Below are 26,870 nucleotides of genomic sequence, written 5' to 3' on the forward strand. Positions count from 1 at the left end.
AAGTTACTCTACAAACAGGACTCTGAACCAACTAGCCCTACAATTTGGCTGTGAGAGCACAAGGTGGCGATAGTGTGCCACAACCCAGAACAGGCAGGGCTGGGAGCAGGGGACATTCCCCATGCCTCCCGTACCCTAACAAAAACCACCCCTTCAACAAAGCCCTCACATAATCCCCTACCACATTTAAGGTGTTACTTTTAGGATAGCATTTCAAAAATCCACTTCTGGATTTGGTTCCTCAATCTGTAGAACTCAGCACCAAGCCTTACACCTGGCATTCTGGATACTCCAAAGAGACAGGACCCACACTCAGAATCCCCACTACTTTCCCACAGAGTCCTCCTATTACAGCCACGCTTGGGTCCAGGTTTCCTGCACATACACACAGACACAAAAACAGTCCTAACATTTCCCACTTCTACACATTTGCTCTCGCTCTTGTCAAGTGCTTCCAAGTGCTAGGACAGCCGCCCATCCTTTCAGGCACCAGTAAAGTCCATGGAAATGTTCGCTCAGACAAAACTCCTCCAAAGGGGTTTTAAAACCCAGCATTCCGTTAGTATTTGTGAATCCATGAAGCGTTTTTCCCTGTAGAAAATTTGTTAACTACAGAGTAGCAAAAAGAATTTTAACAAAATACTCCCCCAGCTTCAATGTTTGGAGGTAGCCACTTGATGGGATTAGGGTGTGTTATCTATTCATCTCCATATTTTAAGGTAAGTGTTAATAAGAACTGGGTCACATAACCTGCTTTATCCACTTAGCTGTATCTCTTGAACATCTTTCCATGTCATTAAAAAACACATGAGGCATGTTAGGATTCCTTCCCCCCAGGAGGCAATGCAGTGGGGTGGAAGGCACGCTGGGCTTGAAACCAAAACACGGAGTTTTCAGTGCTGGTTTTGACGTGTACGTGCTGTGTTTGGGCAAGTTCTTTAACCTCTCTGAGCCTCATTCTACATGACAACGCAGTGTTTACCTCCGAGTCTCTGGCTGCCTAAAGGAGAGAAATCACTTGAGTATGTCTACCATGGAACCTGCCTCACAGGGACCCTCAATCATTAGTCATTTCTTTTCCTCTCCACCGTCATCAGTGTGATTTCTTCATGCTTTCAACCTCCACTACTCTTCACATGTCCCTGGGACTGTATCCCTCCTGGTTCTTACCTTCGAAGGATTTCTGAAAATGCTGTATTCTTCCTACCAGGGCAGAAGACAACCTGTGAAGGTGGGGCTGCCTAGACTCCTCCAACCGGCCCCTGGAGCCCCTAGCACAATGCTGGTCCCTGCACTGGGCCTTCTTTTGCCTTAAACATTGCCATCCTAGGCCCTTCCCTCTTGCATCTCTGTAGATACCTTCAAAGACAGTCTGGGCTTCTCTGGGGCCTTGCTTTGACTTTGATATTAAAATATTCAGTCTGGAGCTCGGCTCTTTGGGGTCCTGACAATGCCTCTGTGCCTGGCATCCTCCCCAGCCCCCCCACCCCAGCAGCTTCTCTCTCGGCAGTCGTTTCTGCAGCCTCTTCTCCAGACTCCTGGTCTGTCTGCTCCCAGAGGGCAGACTTACTAAGAGAGAGAGGAAAAACAACATCTCCTCTCTGCCCCTCTCCTCCACCAACAAACGAACAACACACTTCAGGGGGATAGCTAAACCACTCTGAGGCTTTCTTCAGCCTTACAAGGCTTCCTTGGCCTCAGTGTTTCTCAGTTGTTGTTTTCTCCACCCCATTTTCATGAAAAAGCACTTTCTTTTTTGGCTCTTTCTCAATCAGCTGATGGATCTGTATTGGATGCTAAAACCACTTCCTGTTTTTCCCTCAACACCACCTCCAGAAACTGCCTTCTTTACCAAATGCCTTAGAAGAGAGTAAACAGCTCACATTAAGAGTACAGTACAGAAAAATTCACCTGATTTCATCACCAAGTTCAGTCGGATGTGAACCTTTATGCCAACTCTGCTAGGACAGTGTAACAGAAAAGAAAGTCCAGAAGGCAGTGTTCCAAGCAAGACACCTACTCCTGTAAAGGTGCTGAGTATCACACGAGCTCCCAAGTCTGGGCTCCGGAGCCAGATTTGGGCACAATTCCCCCTCACACTGCTTCGTAGCTGAGGGACCTGTGGGAGTTACTCTGGTCTTTCCGAAAGCCAGTTCCCCCACGAGTCCCACACGGGGAGAGTAAGAGACCTCCTATACCACTTTTGGATAGCACCAAAACAGATCACCACAAACTTAGTGGCTTAAATCAATACAAAAGCATTACTTACGGTTCTGGAGGCCCTCAAATCAAGGCGTCGGCAGGCTATGATCCTTCCGGCGGCTCTGAAGAAAATTCACCTTCTTCCCTTTTCCAGTTTTGCAAGATCACCTGCAGTCCATGGCTCACGGCCCTTCCTTCCGTTCTCAAAGCCAGGGGTGTAGCACCTTCAAACTCCTCACTCACACGCTTCACCGCACACCCCCCTCCCCGTTTCTGGCTGCCTCCACCATGATATCTCCCTGCTACCGCTTACAGGCCTCCTTCTTACAAGACCCTTGTTACGTGGGGCCCACCCAGATCTTCTAGGATAATCCCCCATCTCAACCTTAATTTACCACATCTGGAAGTAACGTAGTCACAGGTTCTGAGGATTAGGGTGTAATCATCCTGAGAGGGCATAATTTTGCCTACCAGGCTTCTCTCACAGGATTGTTGTGAAAGTATACGAAAAATACGTGGATAGTCGGCAGAACAGTGCCTGGCACGCTGAACGTGCTCAAAAGATGTCAGCCATGATAGCAGTATCCCAATACTAGCACTGGCAGCAGTGAGAGAAACCGATGTTAATGCTGACTGAGGAAGGTGAGGTCATGTGGTTCAAATTTTAACGGGAACAAAGGGAAGTATCACTGGAGCTAGATGATGCCCAGAGACATCCTTCATAGTTTTATATCCTCAGTATCTTCAGAAACAAAAGCGAATGGGGCACCGGCTACTTTTCATTCCTCACAGTAAAACTTAATGTTATTCGCTTGGTTCAGGCAGCTAGTGACAAGCAAAGGCAGGATCTGAACCTTCTTTTGTCCAACCCAAGAGCCTATCTTCCTTCCAGGCACCGGGACACGGCAATGTACCGGCTCCTACGCACCGCGACCTTCAGAACTATACCAGGCTTGCCCCGCTGTCAGCCGGCACACTCTCTCAGGGCAGAAAGCGGGTCTGTGCCTCTTTTTTGTCCTTCACAGCCCTACACGCATCAGCGGGCACACAGGAGGTAGGCCACGACGCCTTTGTTATTTTGCGAGGAACCGAAGAGCCCGATGAGATCGGTAAGTGCCTCTCAACCCTAAGCAAGCATCAGAATCACCTGCGGGCCCCACAGCTCGGGTCCCAGGCCCCACCCCTAGACTTCTGGAGGCGTGAATCTGCATTTCAAGGAAACACCCAGATGTTGCTGCGGCTGCCGGTCCCGGCCACACTTTGAGAATCGTTGTTCTGGAGTGATCTGGAGGGAACTTCATTGGAAGAGAACACATTGCTCAGATGTGTGGTATCAGAGCTCACTGGTCCCCACCCCACCCTTCCCACTTGATGATTTCCACAGAGCTGCTAGGGCCATTTGACTGATACTATCCAGCGGGGCGGAGGTTGGAGGGGACTTCTTCCAAGAACCTACAACACCCTGCTCACTTTCCCCCACTGCTCCTCCTGACGGCCTTCAGCAGCAGCCTTGGCTTTATCGCGTCTTCTGAAGAGAGGTCTGGATCACCTGCCCTCCCAGTCCCTGCAGCTGGGCCAAACAATGAGAAACAACACAAGACACCAAACATCACCTTTGGAAATGAGGTAGTGGGGACGAGAAGCAATTCTTTAAAAGGGCAAAGGTTCTTCGGGCCGTCAGTCCTTTGCACCTGACCCACAGCTCAAAGCCACGAGCCTGACCGGGGTCGAAGGAATTCGGGAGGCAAGTGTGCAACGGTGTTCCGCGGGTGTTCTTTAGCTATGACCCCATAGGCTGAAGGGCACGCATATTAGCATATTTTGGAACAGCTGTTGATGAAGATTTTTAAGTTTTGCTCAGGGGACTGGTTGTAATGAGGAGCATTTTATGAGAACAATACATATTGTAGACATCTGAATATATTTCCATGAGAAAATAAGGGTGAAGGAAACAAAAAGATAGTATAGTGTTCTTCCACAGCAGATGAATATTTAATATGCTAGGGCTTATCTTTAAGAGAAAAAAAAATACCCTTTGGAATTTTACATGCTTCCTACGATTGCAATCCATATACGAAATGACAAACACTACAGCCGCTGGTATAAATACCATGTATTTCGTTATTCCCTTATTACAGCTGCACAAAGACCAGCTGTTACATGAAGTATCACGAAAACATAAATTACTGGTTATAAACAGTGTATTTAAAGCAAGAGGCCATCCAAACCCGGCAGGTCTAACATAGGCCACCTAGGACAAGTCTGAGGAGTGGATGGGACAGGCAGGGCAGCCCGGGCAGGGTACGCAGATGGCAGGACGGCCGCCAACAGAAGCCGCAAGAGGGTTAAAAGGGGGATGAAGTGGAGTCCTCAGGGGCCCCGAGGAACAATTCTACTTTCAGTTGACCCTTGCCACCCCAAGAGGGACCGATTCACAGATTGCTTATCACCACTATTTTTAACTTCTTGGCAGGGTAACACAGCGCGATGGGAAAATCGCCCAAAGTAAATACACACTCTCATTGGATTCTTCTCCTGGCAAGTAGTTTTCTATTATTTTCCATTAGAACCACTTCCAGGATAAATCACGCTCCAGAGGCAGAGCTTAAGCGCGAGGGTCCTCCGAGGACCATCTATCCTAGACTAGGGGAGCTAAGGAAAGGCATGTCTGCTCTCTGCTCTAGATGCCGTGGCCCAAATAAGCCCTTTGAGGAGCTTTCCAAACTTTTCACTTGTGAGTCTCCTTTATTGTTATTATTACTCCCCTGAGTTTTGCTCCCAAACACAATTACACATAGTGATATATAATTATTTTTCCATGAGACAGCTTAATAAGAATAGCATCTTTTGAGCATTTTCTGCATGTCAGGCATCGTGCATCATTCTCCCATGGAATCCTCCCCACACCCCCATGAGCTGGGTACTACTAGGAGTATCCCCATTTCACACTCGGGGAAACAAGATCACACAGGTGAAGTACCTTGAGATCTTAGGGTTGGAAGGCCATGAAATAAATTGAAGAACTCAGATCTGTCTCCAAAATCTGTGCTTTTAACCAGTGCACGGTGCTACCTCACCTTATCCATGTTACCACACTGTGTTAATACAGTTCCACACCAAAAAAAAGGACTAAACTAGTTACAAATTTATGAAGGATAGAAAACTGCCTAACTTGCATTGAATTTTTAGAAACACCTAAAATAGCTTGAAGAGACCCATTAAAGTCTTCATGGACCCCAAGCTATCCTTGACCTCACATTAGGAACCAGTGACCTAGAACCACCCAGATATCATTTGCAATGTGAATCTTCTAGGTCCGCACAAAAAGAGCTAGTTAAAAATATTATCAGATGCCAATGGGATACAAAGTCAAACAGTCAAAACTCTGAATGATATTCAAGGCTCTTCTTAAACTGGCCCTCCCCATCTCTTCAAATCCATCGTTCAGAAGTGCATTATTCACACTGAGTCTGAGTCAATAGGTGAGAAGCCAGGGAATCTGAAGTTTTAGCAAGCTCCCCAGGAGATCTGTACTGGCAGGTGAGACTGAAAAACATTTCCATCCTGATCATGGCCATTCACAGACATGGTAACTCTGATCTCCTAGGGCAACTCACCGTTTACTAGGCACACTACCTACTCTACCTACTTATGAGCTTCACACTTTGCTCATGACTATTCCCCCAGCGAGCAATGTACAGCTCACCCTTTCCCCCAGGCCCAGCTCAAAGGCCTCCTCTGGGAAACCTTGCCTGCTGTCTCCTGTTAGAATTTGTCATGTCCCAGCCGCCCTCAGAGGACCCTACTTACATTCTGCCTTCTCTTATGATGAGCTGTCTCTCAGTCCAACCCGGTAGATAGTAAGGCTCTTTAAGAATGGGACTCCGGGAGGGTGGGCATCTGGGTGGTTCAGTCTGTTAAGCGTCCAACTCTTGGTTTCAGCTCAGGTCATGATCTCATGGTTCGTGGGTTTGAGCCCCACGGGGAGCTCTGAGTCGAGCTTTGCACCTGGCTCAGAGCCTACTTGAGACTCTTTCACTCCATCTCTGCTCCTTCCTCGCTCGCTCGCACACACACGTGTACACGCAAACACACGTGCTCTCTCTCAAAATAAATAAACATGAAAAAAAAAAAGAATAGAACTGATGCATACTGACATTGCTCCCTTGCTCTTAACACAGGCAGTGGCCATACAAGGCTCTTAATAAGGATTAGCAGGTCTAATTGCCACTGGAGACCAGGAGTCGCTACTGTACTGGAAACAGACTTCTCCCCTCACTGGCTGGAAGGAGGAAAGGGGAGGAAAAGGAGAGGGGCTCATAGAGCAATTAAACAAAGGGAAACAAAGACCCAGAATTAATAACACACAGATGATTCTTAGGAACCAGTATTTGACCGTGATCAAAACTTTCTGTAATAAACTCTGACATAAAGTTCTAATACTTGCGTCTGTCATCATTATCAACCAACTTCAATCACACCAGAGATGGAATGACGGTCTCCTGTGCCCAACAGCACCTTCCCAGACCCAGGTAAGCTTCAGCCACCCAACTCCACATTTTCAACTTGCATCTATTCCCTGGGGGGAGCAGAATTTTACTGATTAATAGCCAATGTTTATTGACGACCTCCTATGTTCCAGGCACTGAGGCCTCTATTTTTAAACATAATATCTAATCCTCACAAAAGCCCCCTGAGGTATTATTACTGCCATTTTCTAGATGAGAAAACTGAGCCCAGAGAGGTTAAATAACTTGCCCACAGTGACTCAGTTAGCAACGCTGGAATTTGAGCTCAAATGGGCCTGACTGCAAAGCCCATGTTTTTAACTACTCTACTAATTTATTTTTTTATTTTTTTATTACTTTTTTTTGGAGAGTCAGAGAGAGACAGAGCACGAGTGGGGGAGAGGCAGAGAGAGAGGGAGACACAGAATCGGAAGCAGGCTCCAGGCTCTGAGCTGTCAGCACAGAGCCCAACACGAGGCTCGAACCCATGAACCATGAGATCATGACCTGAGCCGAAGTCGTATGTTCAACTGACTGAGCCACCCAGGGGCCCCTCTACTGATTTTTAAGATAAGAATATCCTTAACGATTTTACAGAGTATAAACAATGACATCAACATACCAGTGGAAGAAGGAAAGACTCTGGGTCCGTGCTATGGCTGGCAAGAAAATACTCTTTCAGAGGACATAGCTTAATTATGTGAATGCACACTTGCCAAGAGCACAGAGCTCATCAGGCAAAAGCTGGAGCCGGCCTCGGGGAGCACTTCTAACTGAAGGCATCATTGGGGCCACGCCGTCAGCCCTGAGAACGCTGGGCTTACGGGAATCTGCCACCCAGGCCTCAGTGAGCACAGGTACCTACCTACCTTGCCAGCACAGCACCTCACTGTGCTTCACAAAACAGAAGAGCCAGAGAGACTCAGGATACCGCTAGTCTTGTTCTCTCATTTTAAACATGGGGAAACCAAGGGGCACCTGGGTGGCTCAGTGGGTTGAGCGCCTGACTTCAGCTCAGGTCATGATCTCACGGTTCATGAGTTCGAGCCCTGCGTCAGGCTCTGTGCCAACAGCTCAGAGCCTGGAGCCTGCCTCAGATTCTGCGTCTCCCTCACTCTCTGCCCCACCCCTGCTCACTCTCTGTCAAAAATAAATACCTTTTAAAAATTTTTTAAAAATCATGGGGAAACTGAGGCCCACGAAGGTAAGTGTTCACCCAGGTCACAGAGTCGATGAGCCGCTAAGTGGAGGGGCTCAAACTTATGTTTCCTGCTCTGAGTCAGGCTTTTCTTTTGTGCTTACTTTTTCAATCACAAAAGAAAATAGGATCACTGTAGCAGTAAAACGAGGGCTTACATAAAAATAATGCTCCTCCTGTCTCACTCTGACTGAAGGCTTCTTCTGCCTTCCAGAGATCACCAATGTCAATGGTTCAGTTTGTATAAGTCGTACATCATCACACCATTTACTAAACTCATACACACACACACACACACACACAAACATTCTTTCATTAACAAAAATGGAATAAACACACACACTCATTTCTAAAACTTTTAGCACTTAACATATGCTGAATCCATTCCCAGGTCAGTGAGGCCCAACACCCCATAGTCCAGAGGCTATACGATGTACTCCAACGTTCTCTTACTGGTGGACTGTGGGGCTTGCCCTCTGCTTACCACCCTACTCTTATTTAAGTAATGAGCTCTGCCAATATTGGGGGGAGGGGCTCTAACTCATTTAGTTTCACTTGGATCAAAATGAAAACCTGGTCTTCTAAATGCAGTGACTAGGGGGATATTTGGTTTTCAGAGAGTAGGTTCCGTTTCCTGGCATATCAGAAGGCCAGCCATTCCAGTAAACCTGTCTGGGAAGATGAAATATTTTTCCCTGCTAATGAAGCACTGTGGTCTTGGGCAAGCTGATATTTCTTCATCTGTACAATGGGAAAATAATAATACTTACCTTATAGATTTGTTCAATTTCATAATTAAAAGAGATAATAAATATAAAGTGGCTAACATGATGTCTGGCACACAACAGCATTCAATAACAATGGCTACTATTATCATTGCTGTTATTGAAATGATGGCTGGCATCCATACACGGTCCAAAGATGTACAAAAGTCTTGATAGGAATGTTAATGCTGTGTAAGTCTTGACCTGTTTTTAAGGTTACCAGCCTCCGGATCATTTGCCACCCTGCATCTACGGAATGCCTGTTCCCACAGTTCGGGGTTCAGGGGGCTGGTGAGGAGGAAGGGAACAGGGTTGGTGGGATTTAAGATTTAAGAGACACTTCAAAGATAAATCCCTACACGACCATTCAGTGCTTATAACCTGCCTTCTGTGAAATGGCAGGGGCTCTGATGTCTACATCTAGAACATTTCAGCATGGGCCAATAATGTTCCTTCTGGCAGAGGAGGGGGATTCGATGCTCCAAGGGAACACAAAGGGACTTCGAGGGAAATGCGCTTAGAAAAGCAGGTGAGTGAAAACTTGTGTTTGCAGAAGTCTGTCTTTAAAAATACTGATAGGCTTGGGTCTCTCACCCTACGTCTTCAAATATGTTTATAATTTTTGTGGTCTGCACACTCAGACTTTGTTTTGAAACTGGGCTTGTATAAATCACTGGACCATTACTACAGATAGTTGAACCAAAGACTAATTTGTGGTTGCACACATGTTCACAACTATGTGAAAAATACTGCTGTCAGCACCAGGGCCCGCTTTCCATCACATCATTGTTTTTACATCTTAATGGGCTTTTGATTGTTGCAAATCTGAGAGGGAAAGTATGAAGAAATTTCTTAAAAAACAGAAGTAAAGAAAAAAGAGGAAATTGAGAGAAAGAAGGAAGACAGGAAGGGAAAGAGTAAAGGAGGAAAAAAAATTTTTCCTCCCATTTTCTAATTTGTAGCCTTAGAAGGACTTCCAAGAGCTCCACCGGAAAGAGTGTTTAGAATACTCTGATTCTCTGTTACTGGTATTTAAAAAAAAAAAAAAAAAGAGTAACAGACCTAATATGTGTTCTTCAAAATCCTTTGATTCTAAATCCATTCAACTATAAATCTAGGTTATTACTTCAAAAGCTGGATACATCCTGACTTTCCTAAAGTGACGTAAAATATTCAATCCCAGGCCAAGAAAAACCCCAAACCAACCAACAGAAGTCAAGGAAAATTGAATACAGAGGCTTTCAACTTGAGCTATTCAAGTCCAAGGAAATTAAGTCTTTCATCTTTTCTCCCTCGTTAACTTTTAAAACATTTTAACTACCTTGCCCTAAATATTTCAAAATATAATCCAAGACTGACCAAATTCCATTTTATGAACTAAAGAGTACAGATAAATATATCAATTTTGTCTAGAATTCTCGTACCGGTTTCTTTCATGGATATAGGAAAAATACTGATTGTACTGTGTTCACCGGAATGCCTGTAAAGTATCACTGCAAAAAGCTGTTTTTGGTATTTTGATCAACTTAACTCTAAAATAAACCATCATCCCAAAAAACTTCTTAAAGGTAACAGCTTTTCTCTATGAAGAAACTATGAACAATTATGAATTGGTAAAAACAGAAAACAAGCCTTCATATAACTGACAAAAACTAAACAAACTACCAAGATGGGGCACCTGGGTGGCTCAGTCTGTCAAGTGACCAACTTCGGCTCAGGTCATGAGCTCACAGTTTGTGAGTTCAAACCCCATGCTGGACTCTGTGCCGATAGTTCAGAGCCTGCAGCCTGCTTCAGATTCTGTGTCTCCCTCTCTCTCTTTGCCCCTCCCCTGCTCACGCTCTGCCTTTCCTTCTCTCTCAAAAATAAACATTAAAAAAGTTAAAAAAAAAAAAAAAACACTACCAAAAGATATCTGATAAATAGAAACATCACACCAACGACAGAGTCCTTGAATAGCTAACTGTATGAATACATACAATTTCTGAAATATCTTTGGTTGGGATGAAAACATTTTGGTATACCCCATCATTTAGTGTTTTTCCATGACCCTGTCTCATCCACATACTTTTTTCCTTTGGCAGAAGAAAACCTAAACACGTGCAGTCTCTCTTCTTATGTGGATTTAAACCTAAAGAAACAGAGTCACATGAAACTTCTGTGGCCTGATCTTTCGGAGCGCAATGCAGATGGGAGGTCATGGGTCTGCAGCTCTGCCTCCCCGGGCTCCCCTCGAGCCATTTCCAGTGTGTGGGCATCTCTGCTCTACAGACGGGAAGGGCGCAGCAGTTCCCGAAAGTGTGGTCCCTATACCCCTAGGGGTCCCCAAGACTCTTGCAAGGAAATCCATGAGGTCAAAACTATTTTCATAATAATACTTATCATAAGAAGCAGAGTTTTCCAGAGGCTTCAGGACGCGTGGTACCGAGACAGACTGAATGTAGAAGCAGAGTTCAGAATCCAGCTGTCTTCTATTAAGCCAGACATAAAAGGAATTATGTGAAAAATTAAAAAAAAAAAAAAGAATGCTACTCTTTTGTTTTTGTCTTGGAAAACAGTCATTGTTTTCATTACAATATGTTATTTGTGTTAGAATGAGATGGCTTTATTACTATCTTAACATAAATATATTTTAAAACTTTTTTTCCCCATTTTCAGTTCCACGATGGCAAATATAAGTAAATATAATTTATATAAACAAAAGCTCTTAAAGGTCTTCGATAATTTTTAAGACCTGAGACCAGGGAGTTTGACCACAAGGGATTTATTTAGCACAATACCAGACATATAATAAATGCTCAATATGTGTGTGGTGAACTGACTGATTAAAGGGATTCAGTGATGACTTTTAACTGTGCAAGAAATGTCAAAGTTCAAATAAATGGATATAGCCGGTAAAGACCCTTGGATGGTCACCTTCAGGTCCTCCTGACTCACTTACAACATGATATAAAAAAAGACAGTGAGAACACAAAAGTGGAGGGCCACAATTATTACATTATAGAGGCTACAAAAGTATGCCTTAAAAACACATAAAGGCAAGTAGAGAGTGGCTGCATGGATATTGGTACAAATGGGTTCGGATTATCAGTAGACCTCCTTTATCCTGGCACCATTTATTTCTAATTTATTTCTTATTTTCAAAGAAACAATATCTTCTCTGACGGTGAGAATGTCTTCTAAAAAGGGGTCTATAAGAATTACACAGGCCAATTAGACTATGCAACATCCTGCAGGGTTCAAGTGCTTAAAACCCCACAAGGTCATGGGGCCATGTGTAAGTTGGGTTCCATGGCCATAGTGTTCATGTGTTCCTCCCAGTTTTCTTCCTGGTAATGTTGTCTTTATCATGTAAAATCCACCTCGGACAGTATCTCCTTCAGAAAGCTTTCTTTGAATTCTTCTTTCCCAGAGGTGGTTAAAAATTTCTTCCTCTGTCTTACCTCTTTATTTTTGTGCGTTTGTCTGTGGCAGCATGTAGTACATGGCTATTGAAATTCTTTATTTTCACTGTATTGCTTAGCAGAACATGAGCACCTCGAAGGTGGAGGGCCCATGCATTGTCTGCCTTTATGTTCCAGTATCCAGTGTAGTGCGAAAATATGGTTAGACCTCTCAAACTTCGTCAGCCATCTAATAGTATATAGGAGAATTACCAGAATGAAGTAAAATGCAAAAGAGTAATAAGGAAGTGGTGAAATTTCATTTGTTTACAGCCTGGCCAGAAACCCAGCACCTGTATCTTAGTGATGCTGAGTTTGTCTTGCTCTATTTGAGAATAAAGAACAGCCCATTTAAAGAGAGCCCTCTCCTAAAAACACATCTCCTGGAAGAATATTTAGCTCTCTTTTCATCCTTCTGAAAGGATACAAATTGCAAATGATACAGGCAAGTACTTCAAATGATAAATTAAACCAAGGTAAAAACTCACAAGGCCGAAAGCAGTACTAAAGTGAAAAACAGTCAACTAGCAGAAAAGGACTGGAGGAGACAGGATTCTAACCATTCCAGTGCTTACACAACAGCAAAGAAGGTTGGAAAGTCATGCTCTAAAATCAGTCAGGACTTTGTTGCCATCTTTTAAGTGACATGCCTATCAGCAAAGAACACACATTTTCATAAGCAGAGCCAAGAAAGAATTTGCAATGCCCAGGGTTAGCTTTGGCAAAGACATAGGTAAAGTAGGTCATTTCCATGTTCAGCTTTAAGCATACGGCCATATGGTAGGGATGAAGATGTTGCCCACAATCTACTGTGGAAGAGGTATCTACACGCCTCCAAAGAAAGAGGGCATTACAGTAGTACTGGAGTGGAAATTTCAGATTGGGTAGCTACAGGCAATCTAATCTTCTGAAAAGCTACAGAAAGTAAAAGTCTTGAAGCATAAAGAGCTCGTCCACCCTTACAACCATCCAACATAATTGGATGTGTATCCTTTTGTTAGACTTTGAAAATAGCAATTCACTTCCCATTCATTAGTCTGATTTCAAACCACCCTTATCAGATGTCTCAATTATCGGACACTCCAAGGTCATATAACACCAAGACGCTCTCCATATTTGTTTTCTTTACTCCATTATAACTCACTTTTTCCTCATTAGAGCTAGAGTCTTAGCCCTGGGGGCAATTTCACCAGGGGACCACAGAAAGGTAGAGCTGAAAGTCACCCCAGGAATTATCTAATATGGCCCCCTCCACTTTAGGAAAACCAAGGCCCAGAGTACTGAAGTTCCTTGCCTGGGGTCACACAGCCAAGGACTGTCAGAAGCAGACAGGACCCCATGCCTTGCTTCCTCCAGTTCAGTGCCGCTTCCACGATACCAAAGCCAAGAATGTTCATTGGAAAAGTGCATTTGGACAAACTGCTAGCCCTGAGCACCGTTTCCTCCCTACATAAATAAAAGCAATGCTTTCCACCTGCCACCGTCACCCTAGGAACATCCATGGTGTGTGTGTTTATTTCCTCCAGCCAAATTGTGGGAAGATGAAAGACAGAGCATCACCATGAAGCAGCAATGCTGAGTCTGGAAACAGAGGAGGTTGGAGTGAGCCAAGGCACAGATTTGAAAGTGGCCTGTGCTGAAGTCTAAAGAGTAACAGGATCTTTGCCTCCCCAAAGTATTTGTTGATTACAAAGGCAAAAAATAAATGATTTTACAGCAGAAAAGCCCAGCAGACAGGACCTTAAGTAGGGGATCAAGGCCCACATCCCTGGAAATGGGACAAATCAATATCCTGTTCCTCTGACATAATGTGCTGCAAAGGGCACTTCACCACGATGGTCTTCCCCCAAATCCTGGCCTCCACTTAACCATGAGAAAACACCAGATAACCCAAGCTGAGGGACAGTCTATGAGATATGTAACTAGCATTCTTCTCAAGGTCAAGATCATGAAAAAAGAGGAAAACCCAAGGAACTGTCACAGGTTGGGAGAGACCACGGGACAAGACAAGCAAATGTAATGTGAGATCCTAGGCTGGAATTGGGAACAGAAGAAGGACACTGGTGGAAAGACGTGAAATCTGAATGAGGTCTGTAGGTCAGGTGGTGACATTGTGCCAACGTTAACTGCTTAGTTTTGATAACTGTACCATGAGGATACTGTGTGGGATGTTAATTTTGGGTGAACTTGTTGAGAAGTGGACAGGAGCCCTTTGTACTATTTTTGCCACAGTTCTTCAAGTCCAAAATTACTTTAACAAAATTTTTTGGAGCGGCTCATGACTGGCAGGAAACATAGCTAAAGACTTTCCAGTCCCTCCTCTCAGCCCCCAGTTAGAATCACTTTTCCCTCTTCCTTTCAAAAGCACTTTGCACAGGCTCTTTTTTTTCCCTTCACTTATTCTGATTATTTGTATATCTTTTAAAAATGATTATGTTCTAAGGGCAGAGACCAGAAAGAATCTTCATCACTGTTAAGAGCACCTCATCCTATGTTATTCACGAAAGAAGTGCTCAGGATGGAAACAATCTAAGTGTCCATCAATGGACAAATGGATAAGTAAGTTGTGGTGTATACACAACGGAATATTATTTGGCCATAAAAAATAACGCAATCCTGGCATCTGTGCCAACACGGATGGACCCTGAAGCATTTTGCTAAGTGAAATAAGACAGATCTCACATACAGTGAGAACTGGAATTGGAACTGGTGAAATTGGAATCTAAAAATAAATAAGACAAACTCACAGAAAAAGAGATCAGCTTTGTGTGGTGGGGGGGGGGGGCGGGTATTGGAGGAAGATGGTCAAAAGGTACAAATTTCCAGTCACAAGATAAGTCAGTACTAGGGATATACTTCCTGTACAGCATAAGGCCTACAGTTAACAACACCATCATTTCATCTATCTGAAAGCTGTTAAGAGAGTAAATCCTGAGAGTTCTCATTACAAGGAAACAGATCTGTTTTTCTTTTTTTTCCATCTATATGAAATGATGGACGTTGACAAAAATCATTGTGTTACTCATTTTATAACAAATGTAAGTCAAGTCACTATGCTGTACCTTACACAGCGCTGTAAGTCAGTTACATCTCAATTATAACTGAGGAGGGGGGGAATCAGCTACATGAATAAGGAATATTCAACTGTCATGTCCTCCTTTCATACGTCTCCTTGCATGCATGTCAGACACACGTCTGGTCTAAATCTGTCTACCCTTGGAATTCACAGAGAAGAAAGGGTCCCAGTGTTCCCACACCCCACTGTCGTGACAATAATGACTCTCCTCCTCTGGGAAGGAATAGACACAGAGCATCTCCTGCTAAAGCCCCATCCCCACCTCCACAGAACTCACAAACACATCTCTGAACAGCTGATGTTAGAATGCACCTGCTTCGCATGGATGAGTTATATGTATTCTGTTGCATTTCATGATTTTGCCCCAAATTGCCCATTCCGTACATGAAACCATACCAGCTGTGTTCGCAGTCACACTTCTGTCTCTGCCCAGCCTCCAACCAGCACGCTGCCCTCACCCACTGAACGCTTAAGAAGCAAGTGCTGCTCTGTATTCCCTGTGCTCTTTGCCTGGGCTAGAAAAGTGTTGGGTCATCCTCCCAAACTTCATGAATTGTATCACCTCCTCCGGGAAGCCTCCCCTGGACACCCCTCAGCCTCCTCCTTTGACAAGCCTCCTCCTCAGGCTTAATCACTTACTGCTCTGTGGTACCTACGTGCCAGGTACATAATTCTGCTTTAGTACTTATAACACTCTATTTTAATTATCTATTTACAGATCCACCTCCCCAACTATGTAACAGGAGCTCCTTGAGAGCAGTAACTTTGCTTTATTTATTGTGTATCCTTAGCCCCTAGGACAGTACTTGGCATGGAGTCAGTGATACAGTGAATGTTTGCTGAATCAAAGAAGGACTGTTCTTCCCACTCTCTGGCTCCTACTGCTCAGCAACTTCTTGAGGTGGCAGACACAGGGAACGTGCAGGCATTACCTGCAAGAAGCGAACCCAGGCTGCAAAGACACTCCAAACATCTTCTGGTCGCTGTAGTGAGCTCGCAGCCTGCGAGCCTGGGCACAATGACGAACCAGAGAGCATCATCACTACTGACACCGTGACTTCACTGAGCCTCTGCGGCCGACTAAATGGTAGTTAACCTCCTGACCTGTTGATCTGATCTTGATTGCCCTATGAGCATTAACAGGCAACCAGACCACAGGGTCTGGGGCAACCAGACCGGAGGGTCTCTCATGACACCGGGGCTGCTGTGGTACAAAGAAGTGAAATCTGCCCAGAATGCTCTCATCAGAAACTCCCTATCAGCCAAGTCCGTGCTCAGAGTGGTTCTTCTCTATTCCCTGTGTTGGCATGTGTTACGATAGCACCTATAGTTTGGCTGCTGCACTGCTAGCTCTCTGGTCCCCAGAGTAGACACCTTACAGTGGTGTCCTCGTTTCTCCCGCCCTCAGCCCACACAACCACGTGAAAACCTCATGTCCCCAATCAGCAACTGAAATAACCAAAACTAACACGCCTGTCCATACTGCAGGAGGAATCAAACCCCAGCCTTTGCCGTCTCCTGCGTGGACCATGACAAAGGCCTCACTCGTGCTGGCTTCCTGGCTTCTGGGGCATCCCTATCTGTAACTTGGACCCAACCAAATGGCAGCTCCTCACCGCTCCTCACCGCAGCTCTGATGGCCCCAGAGAGGGGAGTCTGCAAGTGCCTCCCTCCCTCTGATCTCTTACCAAACAAGCACTTGGACATGCACACTCCCTTTCTCTACCCAGTAAACTCCTATGTATCCTTCATCACCCAGCTTCAAAGTACACTGGTTAACCTTCCCCAGGGAAATACAAGCACACTATGTTACTTAGTACCCAATACTAAAGTTCGTTCTAGGGTTGGTCCCTACTAGAAAGGGGGAGACCTGTCCATCTGTGAAATGTCTGTATAGCACAATTCGTTTGTTGCATTTAATTATTTAACTGTTACCATCTAAGTTTCCGTGTGCATTTGTGTTGCATCTTTGACTAGACGAGAAACTCCTTCCCCCCTGGTCTCTCCTAGCATAGCACTCTGCATACTTGGGTCATTTAAAAAGATGTTTTCAAGGGCACCCGGGTGGCTCAGTCTGTTGACCATCCAACTTTGGCTCAGGTCATGATCTCACAGTTCATGAGTTCGAGCCCCACACCAGGCTCTGTGTGGACAGCTCAGAGTCTGGAGCCTGCTTTGGATTCTGGGTCTCCTTCTCTCTCTGCCTCTCCCCCACTCTCTCTCTCTCTCTCTGTCTCTCTCTCTCTCTCTCTCTCTCTCTCAAAAATAAATAAACATTAAAAAAATTTTTTTGTAAGATGTCTTGGTGAATGGCTGAAGAGAAAAACTGCCCTGTACCAGGAGCTGAAAGCACCTGGATTCTATCTGTGGTTCTCAGCTCCTGGTGTGCATCAGAATCCACTAGGAAGCCTGTTGAAAACGCAGATGCCCTAGCACTGCCCCTGGTGATTCTCACTTAGAGGACTGGGGAGAGTTCTAGAAATCTGTATTTTCCACTAAGTTTCCCCACTTCTGTCAGCTAACTGTGCCACTCCCATGAGGTTCCATGAGAACCTGTCCTCCTACACACTGAGAGTGTGATGAGAACTCCGGTCCTAGGTGCGCTCCTGAGGCTCCCTCCCTCTGGGGTCAGAGGTCAGAGGTAACGTCAGAAGGAATCACTGAGGCAGAGAATGTTCAGGACCCCTGGAGCAGGCTTCTCTCAGGAATCGGCTCCCCATGTCGGAGGCAGCCGAGAGGTGATTGTATCTAGAGAGCACACAAACTACTTATCTGCTCTCTCCGAAATGCCAGTGAGTTTGAAAGGCACTTTGTCCAATTAGAAGTGTGGAGAAATATTCATCCTGTCCGTGACAGAGATGAAGTGCTTCTTTCAAAAGCAGCGGTGGCAGCCTGCCAGGTTTAAGAAGTCCAACTATTGCACACCGAGCCAGCAGTTATTAATTAGTTTTATTAGTGGCAGGTCTTTAATGCAAAATGACAGAGGGAGAGAGCGAATATCCCCGTCACTACTAAAATACAAATTGTCCGGATTTAGGCTGTGTTGTTCCCCAACATGTACAGGCGGCCCGCCAGGCCCAAGTGGGGAATGGAGAATGCAGCCAAATGCCTTTCTGCAGAGTTCCGGACTATTAATGGCATGACAAAGAGACTCGGATTCTTACCTCAGGTAGCTCTCTAGGGGAAAATCCACTGATTTTAATTATCAAGGAGGGGAGGATGGGGAGAGCTGAGGGAAAAACGAAGAGCAGGAGGGGAAGCCAGACTGGGGTAGGGAAAGGGGCCGCCATCACCCACGCCGTTCAACAGGCCTCTGTAAGGAACAGGCACTTCCAGAGAACAGCACAGGGGCTACTTTGCTGAGAATCAGTCTTACACTGTCAACCTGCTTTTTATGACCATTAATCACATTTGTATTTATAAGCGCTAAGACAGGATAATCAAATCTCATGCTTCAAAGCATATGTTTGTCACCACAGGCATAAAAAGGAAGGAAAAAAAGTTTACAAGCCTGCACTGTTGGCAAGAGCTGCTGTTTATCTGGTTGCTTCCCCAGAAGCACCCTGGGGGGCTGTGGAGAACATTCTGTGAGGAAGAAGACAGAACTGCCCAATGTCTCACTTTGTCAATGTTTCTATTTCTTTCTGTGCTGGTCCTAAGGAAAGAATTCAAAGGAAGTTCCCCAACTGTCCTCTCTTGTAATGCTCAACTCACACAGCCCTGAACTCCTTGCCTGGAGGCCTAGCGACCTTCACTCCTTTGCCCCTCAGGAGGGAAGATCCTGACAGGCTCTGGGCGATGCCTTTCTCCCTGAGCCTTTTCTTTTAGCAGCATTCAGTACATTCCCTGTGGTGCCCCCAGCTACTCCAAAACCCAACTCCAAGCTGTCTTGCTTTGAAGGGGGTTTCCTATTCCACACACTTTAGCAGCATTCCCCTAGACCAGACCAGAGATGGGGGAACGTTTTCTGCCAAGGGCCAGAGAGTAAATATTTTGGCCTTTATAGGCCCCACAGTCACTGTAGCAACTATTCAACTCCGCCCTTGTAGTTTGAAAGCAGCCTCGGATAATATGTAAACAAACGGGTGTGCTGTGTTCCAATAAATCTTTCCCAAAACAGGCAGGCAGTAGGTGGATGGGTTTGACCCCTGGCTTGTAGTTTGGGGATTCTCACTCGAGGGCAGCCCGTGCCCAATCCAGGATCCCCGGTACTACTGAGTTTTGTAGAACTGCATGAAATACTTCAAAAGTTCTGAAATAAAAGGTACCTTTTGCTTTTACCACACTAACCCAGGCTAACCCAAATCTCTGGGCAGGAACCATATCAGCTACTTGTTTTGGCAGGAACTAGGACCTCATGTTGTGTGAGTAACAGAAATTGGGAAGTAACCACTAATAAATACAGTTGGGTGATCAAAATCTTTGAAAACATGAGGTCTATGGTAAGAAGAGAGCAAATAATAAAAAAAGGCCCTACCGTTTATAAGCAAACAGGGCATCTCAAAAGAATCCCATGGTTCTCTAGGGCACTCCCTCAAGTAGCTCAAAACACTTTTAATGAAGTAGGACATCATCTCCCAACACATGAGTAACACAAGTCAGTGTGAAAAACAAACAAACAAACAAAAAAAAAACCTTACCACCATTATCAGTATTAAGAGCTAATATCTGGAGTACTCGGAAGGGAAATGTTTTACAAGCTTCTCAGAACTAAAGGCACCTAGGAACCCAGTCCTAAATTTTTCAGAACAAGGAAAAAAAAACAAAAAACAAAACACAAAACACAGCACTGGGGAAAGAAAACATGAGGAAGGACACCTGGGTTCTCTCGGTGACCTACTGGGGGGTAGGAGGCAAGCCAGAGTCTGGTTAAAACCACATCTTCATCATCTTTGACTTTACAGTGTTAACACAGTGCTCAAATTGTTCTTGAATGAATTTTTACATCCATGCTTGACGTTATAAAAGATTAAAAATGAATACGAGATGATCTTTGCTTTCCTAGGGTTAACAGGCTAATAATGGAGAACATAAAGGACGAAGACATAAATAATACACAGCATTTCTATGCAGCCACTCCATTTGCAGGTTCCCACTCAGCATCCACGAACTCTCGTCCTAGAGAGGATCTTCACCAGCCCTGCTTGTTTGGTGTCCCAGCCCCGAGTAGATCTACAGTAGGTGATTTTAAAAGCTGACGGAGGGCACCTTTTGGGATGAGCACTGGGTGTTGTATGGAAACCAACTGGACAATAAATTTCATAAATTGAAAAAAATAAAAATAAAAAATAAACTTCAAAAAATAAAAATAAATAAATAAAAGCTGATGGAAGGAGGAGCCATATGGGACCAGCACAATATCAACGACCCAGCAAGAAGGAGAAACACTGCCTAAAAAGGGCCCCAGACATTAAAGGTAGAATTGATACCTATAATTACTCCAGCATTGTTTGCACTGTAAACCACGTACATAGTCATCAATAGGGATAAATAAATTAATGTATGTCTATACCATGGGAAACTTTGCAAATCTTAATAAAAAGAATAAATTAGAGGGGCACCTGGATGGCTCAGTCGGTGAAGCGTCCAACTTCGGCTCGGGTCACCATCTCACCATTCATGAGTTCCCGCCCCACATCAAGCTCTATGCTGTCAGCGTGGAGCCTGCTTCAGATCCTCTGTCCCCGTCTCTCTCTGTCCCTCCCCCACTCACACTCTTTTTTTCTCTCTCTCAAAATTAAATAAACATTACAAAAAAAAAAAAAAAAAAGGAAATTAACTTGAAGTCTATGATACATTTTAAAGTTTATCTGTTCCTCACCCCAAAAGCCTGCTGAGGCAAATTCGCACACATGTCAATCAAAATTATTTTCTCCAAAAATTAGCACTTGGTCCAGAAAAAAAAAATCACTGTGTCCTGCTTTAAGAACATCAGTGTACTCAGACCTAAAATTAGGAGGCACACACAAAACTAGCTGTAACTCTTCACTTTACAATGAGTGTTTTCCCATCCACAAAAGCAACACCAATGGATTCCCCGAAATTGAACGTTTTACAGGACCTATGGAAGGCATGATATATCATGAAAACTAAACTAACACAAATTTTGCATAGAGAGTGCCTGCATAAGGCGAGGCTTACCTTTAAATATCCGAAGATGCTTTCACTACAAAATAAAGCCATGAAAGATGTTGGTTACATAAACAATTCAAGGAAGAACCTATATATCACCCAATGGGTAAAGTGTTGAATGCTTGCACGTATGTGTGTGTGTGTATAATTTTACATATAATTTATACAAAGTATAAATACTTTCATTTATATATATGGATCTGTTTTCCCCATTGGCATCCTTAAAACAAAAACAAAAACAAAAACAAAACCACACCTGATTGATCTTCAAAAGCTTATGACCGTAGAGTTTTTAGATTCTTAGCCTTTCAGCTGATAAATTAATGATCTATAAACAAAGACTAAATGCATCAGGGAGATATTTGGTACGTCTGGGTTTTCACCTGGGAAGCAGCGTTGCATAGTGGAAAGAACATAATCTTTAGAGTCGCAGAGACCTTTGTTGAAATGCTGGCTCCACTGCTGTGGCTTTGGGCAAAGCTCTGAACCTCTGTTTCCTCATCTAAAAATAGGAACAGCAGCACTTCCCTTGCACAATCATCACACAGGATGCAAACACGATACAAGAAGCCTCTGGTACGACCCTTGGTGCAGAGCGCACGCTCGCTAATTACCACCTACATTATTATTTCACAAATTGAAATTTCTTAAAGAAAGCACATCTGTACTGCCACCGTTCTCATCGTAGCAACAGCACAGCAATCAGTTCTGATGGAGGGGCACGCCTAAGACTTGGAAGTGAAATGGGAAGATGACGCCACCACGCAGCCCCCTTCTCTTTCTTTTATTAGATGCGTGCCGGGAGGACTAGGAGGCTGGCTACTGTATTTCTGAGGTTGTGTCCAAACCATTTTAGTCAAAACCTGCGCTTTGCAGATGAACACACAGTCAACCTGTAAAATATTCATCTTCCCCTCCTATCCTTACTTCCAGGGGGACAGACAGGGTGACTGCTCTTCCGGTCTCTCTCTCCAAACAATAAAAACAACAACGTGGCCCTCGGGTGGACATTACGCACACAGAGTAACCCGAGGGCACAGCGTGGTACCCCAAGTACAGCTATGTCCATCAAGGCAGCTCCAGCAAAGGCCCAAGGTGCCACTGGGCCGGTCCATTACTTCTAATTCCCCACATTTTGTAGTCCTGCAACTATTCTGAAAACCTGGTGGCAACAAGAATCTTCAAAAGTCAGGTCTGCACAGGGCTGTAAGGTCTGAATGCCAAATACTATTGCCATTCAAGCTTCACTTCTTCCAGAAAAGGCTGCCTAGAATGAAGATTACAACTGCAATCCAGGCCCAATCTAAACCTTGTTTAGTGGTGCACAAGGTTGGTTGAGGGCCCAGGGATACGCGTGGCTCTTGAGGGGTTCGCTCCCCACAGAGCATGTTGTGTGCAAACGGAGGTCACATCAGCACACGTTGTCCTTAACCAACACGTTGCTATTTAAGTAAGTGCTAACCTGCAGTTTTAGCAATTGTGATTTATTGAGGAGGGTGGTGTGAATAATGCAGAGGACTTGACCAGTGGCCTTTAATTCCCCTCATTTAGACAGGCTGCTCTTCACCATAAAATAGTCATTCCGTAAATTAATGTGTTTTATTTTAAAAGTGACATGTTATACTGGCTTGTGCTTAAAGGCAAATCACTCTGGACTGCCGGTTTCCCAACCAGCTACAAGGGATCCAGCTCACTCCACCCAGGGTAGAGGAGAAAATCTAAAAGGGTGGCACAAAATGACAAACGTACCATCCCTACCTGAGGCCCACAGGTATCCCGTTCACCACCAAAGGTATACTTGCTACAAAAAAAGGGGGAACATGCCCAGTACCTGCGGCCTTGTTTGTAGCTCAGGGCTGGGCCCAGCCTCATTTACCTGGGAGAACCCTTAAATACAGGTGTCTGCCATGATGCAAAGAGGCTCTTGACTTCCCTGAGACCCAAAGCCAGTTAGGCGGCGAGTGAACCTATTGTTTTTCCTTGGGTAGCACTCATTAGTGATTTAGGGAATGAATAAATGATTGATGCCTGTGGCTGCCAGTTCACATCCAAACTCACCAGGTTCCCACCCTGGGTGTGTCATCTGCTGAGCAGAGACCAGGTGACCTCCCAGCTCTGTGACTGTCAATCAGGGACCTCCAGCAAGCCCCTTAAAACCTCAGAGTATGTATTTTCTAATCTATAAAACAGAGCTAACACCTGCCTCACAAGGCTGCTGGGAGATCAAACAGACAAGGTATCTATGTCAGTGACTGGCAAACGGAAAGCGTTCCCAAATATCAGTTATTGCTATTACTATCATCTTACAACTTCGTAGCAGTGAAGCCTTCCACAACCCTCTATTACCAAAAGAATAACAACCAGCCACAAGCCCTGCTGTCAGAACCCACCCCAGCCCATATTCCCTCTCCTAACTTGCATCTTCTTCCCCCCCAGGATGACCCATCTATTCCAACCACACACTTCTTTATTTTTTAAAAAACTTTTTAATGTTTATTTATTTTCAAGAGAGAGAGAGAGAGAACAGGGCAGGGGCAGAGAGAGAGGGAGACCCAGAATCCGAAGCAGTCTCCGGGCTCCGAGCTGTCAGCACAGAGCCTGACCTGAGGCTCGAACCCAAGAACCAGGAGATCATGACCTGAGCTGAAATCAAAAGCTTAACTGACTGAGCCCCCCAAGTGTCCCTCCAACCATACACGTTTTTATTAATCCTTGAACATTATTATGCTGATTTCCACCCCTTAAACTTTTATTCATATCATCCTGAAATACTTGTCTGCATCTCAGCTCAGCCTATCTGAATTCTATTCATTCAAAAACCAAAAATATATTTTTACTCTACTACATGTTCTGCAAGGATTGGCACAAGACCCAGGCTGGTCATTAAGTGTCATATGCCCCCTCCCACACACAGTTAATGGTGGAGGGTGGTGGTGGGGGCGGGGGGGTTACATGATCCAGCCTGAGCCAATGGGTATGTTTTTGAGGATTCATCTAGGGCCCAGAGCAGGGAGAGTTGAATTTTTTCCTTGGATCTCTTGCTAGAGAGAAACTGCCTGAGAAAAGAGAAAGGCCAACTCAGAAACCCTTTGACTCTTAGGATTTTCCCGTGAAACTTTATAGTTATGTAAGCCCATTAATTCCCATTTTTTGTGAGCTTGAGTTTTCTCATTTGAACACCAAATAATTATGACCAACATCAATATTAATGGCAGTTCCATTTGAGTATGAAGAAACATCATGTTAATTGTTTTATATATGATATATTTCAGCTCTCCACTTTTACAGTTGTAGACCTATTGAGACCCAGAGTCGTCCAATAATTTCCTCGGGGTCACACAAGCAGTGACAACGTCAAACATCGAGACCTTAATGCTCCATTTCCACCATATGCCACCCAGAGACACTAACCTTAGTGGATGGCTTCGGGGGGCATGTAGAAGAGTCGCCGGTCTTACAATGGCCCCATTTTCAACAACAGACGTAGCGCTTTCCTACAGCCCTAAGAAGTGTGCTTTTACGAACTGTACCTCTCGCTGCCCTTCACTCACCCTTGCAGCAAGGCCAAGACTCATAATGAATGGCCAGTGGGAAGTGCACTAAAGTCAAACGTGAATCAACGAGGGCACTAATGAAATTGCTTCAAGTTCTAGAGCAGAAGGTAAACTGAATGCCTTTCAGAGAAGTGTGACTCTTTGTCCTTCCAAGCTCCCAGGAAAGAAAGAAAATGCACAGGGCAGGGCAGGGGAAAGGACAGGAACGAACCAACACATATTCCTTATACTGACCTAAAATGTGCAATAATTTCTCATTTCAACCATGTTGTTGGAGAAGGCAATATTCCATATAAGTGATTTCACAGACATTGAAAACTCACTGTTTATTTTTTCACTGTAAGATTTGTGAATGAAACACTGGACATTTCAATGTGTTGTCAAAGGGCTGGTTTCCTGAACATCAGTTTATTGTGACCTAAGGCAAGAAGGTTATTAGGGAATATGGAGTATTTGTTAGAAGGCAGAGCCACGCTGCCCGGGTTTGTATCCCAGTCACACGATTTTCCAACTGCTGTGACCTTGGGCAAGTTAATTAACCTCTCTAAGCTACATTTTCTACATCTGTGTACAGGGACAATTTAGCAAGACCATTCTCATGGAAGTGCTATGACAATTAAATAAGATAATGCAATAAAATGCTTAGCACTGTGCCAGCCAAAAAATATTAGCCTTTTTTTGTTGTTACGCTTAATTATATTGTTAATGTTGTCATTTTCATGTCATCAATTATTGTTTTGTAAGATAGCGATCTCCTTAGTATCTACAGAAGTACACAGAGAGTCATTCTATCTCTGACCCCAGGCTGTTTCATAATGTTTTTCCCGCTTTCTGTAGCTCCTTTGACTCTGTAAGAGATTTCAGGCTGTGAGCCATTACCGCTGTCAGCCTGGACGTTATTTACATTCTGCTTCCAATTTACAATATAGCCAAGCTCATGAGAATTATGAATTAAACAAAATTCATACCATCAAGCTTTGCAGTAACTCTCTCGGCCACCAGAGGTCTATCGCTCACTCATGGGTTCACTGCTGTGTTGGGCTTCCCAGAAGCCTGCTGGTCTATTCAGAGCTCCATGTTTTAATAAACCAAACCACATTAGATAATGCAACAATTTCCTTAATCTGGTATTCAGGGCTCTCCACAGTGGGGTTCATATCTATATCTATATATATATATACACATAACGTCGTATTCCACCATTTACCACATATAAACCATCACGACCAAACAAATGCATATTCTCATTATTTCATAAATGAGCTTTCAGCCTCTTCATCTCTGTGCCTATGCATAACCTGCCACCACTGGTAAGAAACTGACATCCCCATGCGTGCGAGCGCACGTGCACGCGCGCACACACACACACACACACACACACTCCCCACTCATCTTTCCATCTATCTAAATTCTATCTATCCTTCAAGGACTGATCAAAGTCTACCCTGCTTTGAAGCACCGTCTGTATCTCAACTTACTGAGAAGAGTTCCTCTTCTCAGCTCACTGAATTTTAGGTCTATACCAATAATTAGCCAATGAGTCCCAGACTATTTGGGACAGGTCTCACATGATCACTTTGCCCTTTTATTTAACTAAGCACATACTGGTGCTTTGCCTCTTCCCTGACACAGCAGTACCCTGAAGCTACTTGTATCCCTCTATCCCGCATGAGTAGACAAGACCAATAAAGGGAAGATGTGACCATTTACTGAGCGTCTGTTATGCGTCAAGCATATTGCTGGTCACTTCATAATCTTCGTCAATAGGCCCTTTAGTGGGTTATTTCTCTTCCCTTTGTTGAAACTGAGCCCGAAGGACATAAAATTACTGGGCCGAGGCACTGCAAATAAACCAAAAGCCAGAATTCAAAACCAAATCGGACCCCAATGGCCATGTAGTTTCGCCCCAGGAAATGACATCTATTTAACCTCACGTGCACTGCTTCCTCAATAAGTATTGTGGGACTGCTTGAATAGTTAAGGGGTGGCTTGT

General features: G+C 44.4%; 1 protein-coding gene across 1 annotated transcript in view; it reads right to left on the reverse strand.

Moving 5' to 3' along the window:
* The window catches only part of RORA (RAR related orphan receptor A), a 722,772-nt gene that overhangs the window by 662,000 nt on the left and 33,902 nt on the right, over positions 1 to 26,870 (reverse strand). The window lies entirely within an intron of this gene.

Source organism: Puma concolor, chromosome B3, assembly GCF_028749965.1.
Source record: "Puma concolor isolate L17-30 chromosome B3, mPumCon1.1.hap2, whole genome shotgun sequence".
In the NCBI taxonomy this organism is placed as follows: domain Eukaryota; kingdom Metazoa; phylum Chordata; class Mammalia; order Carnivora; family Felidae; genus Puma; species Puma concolor.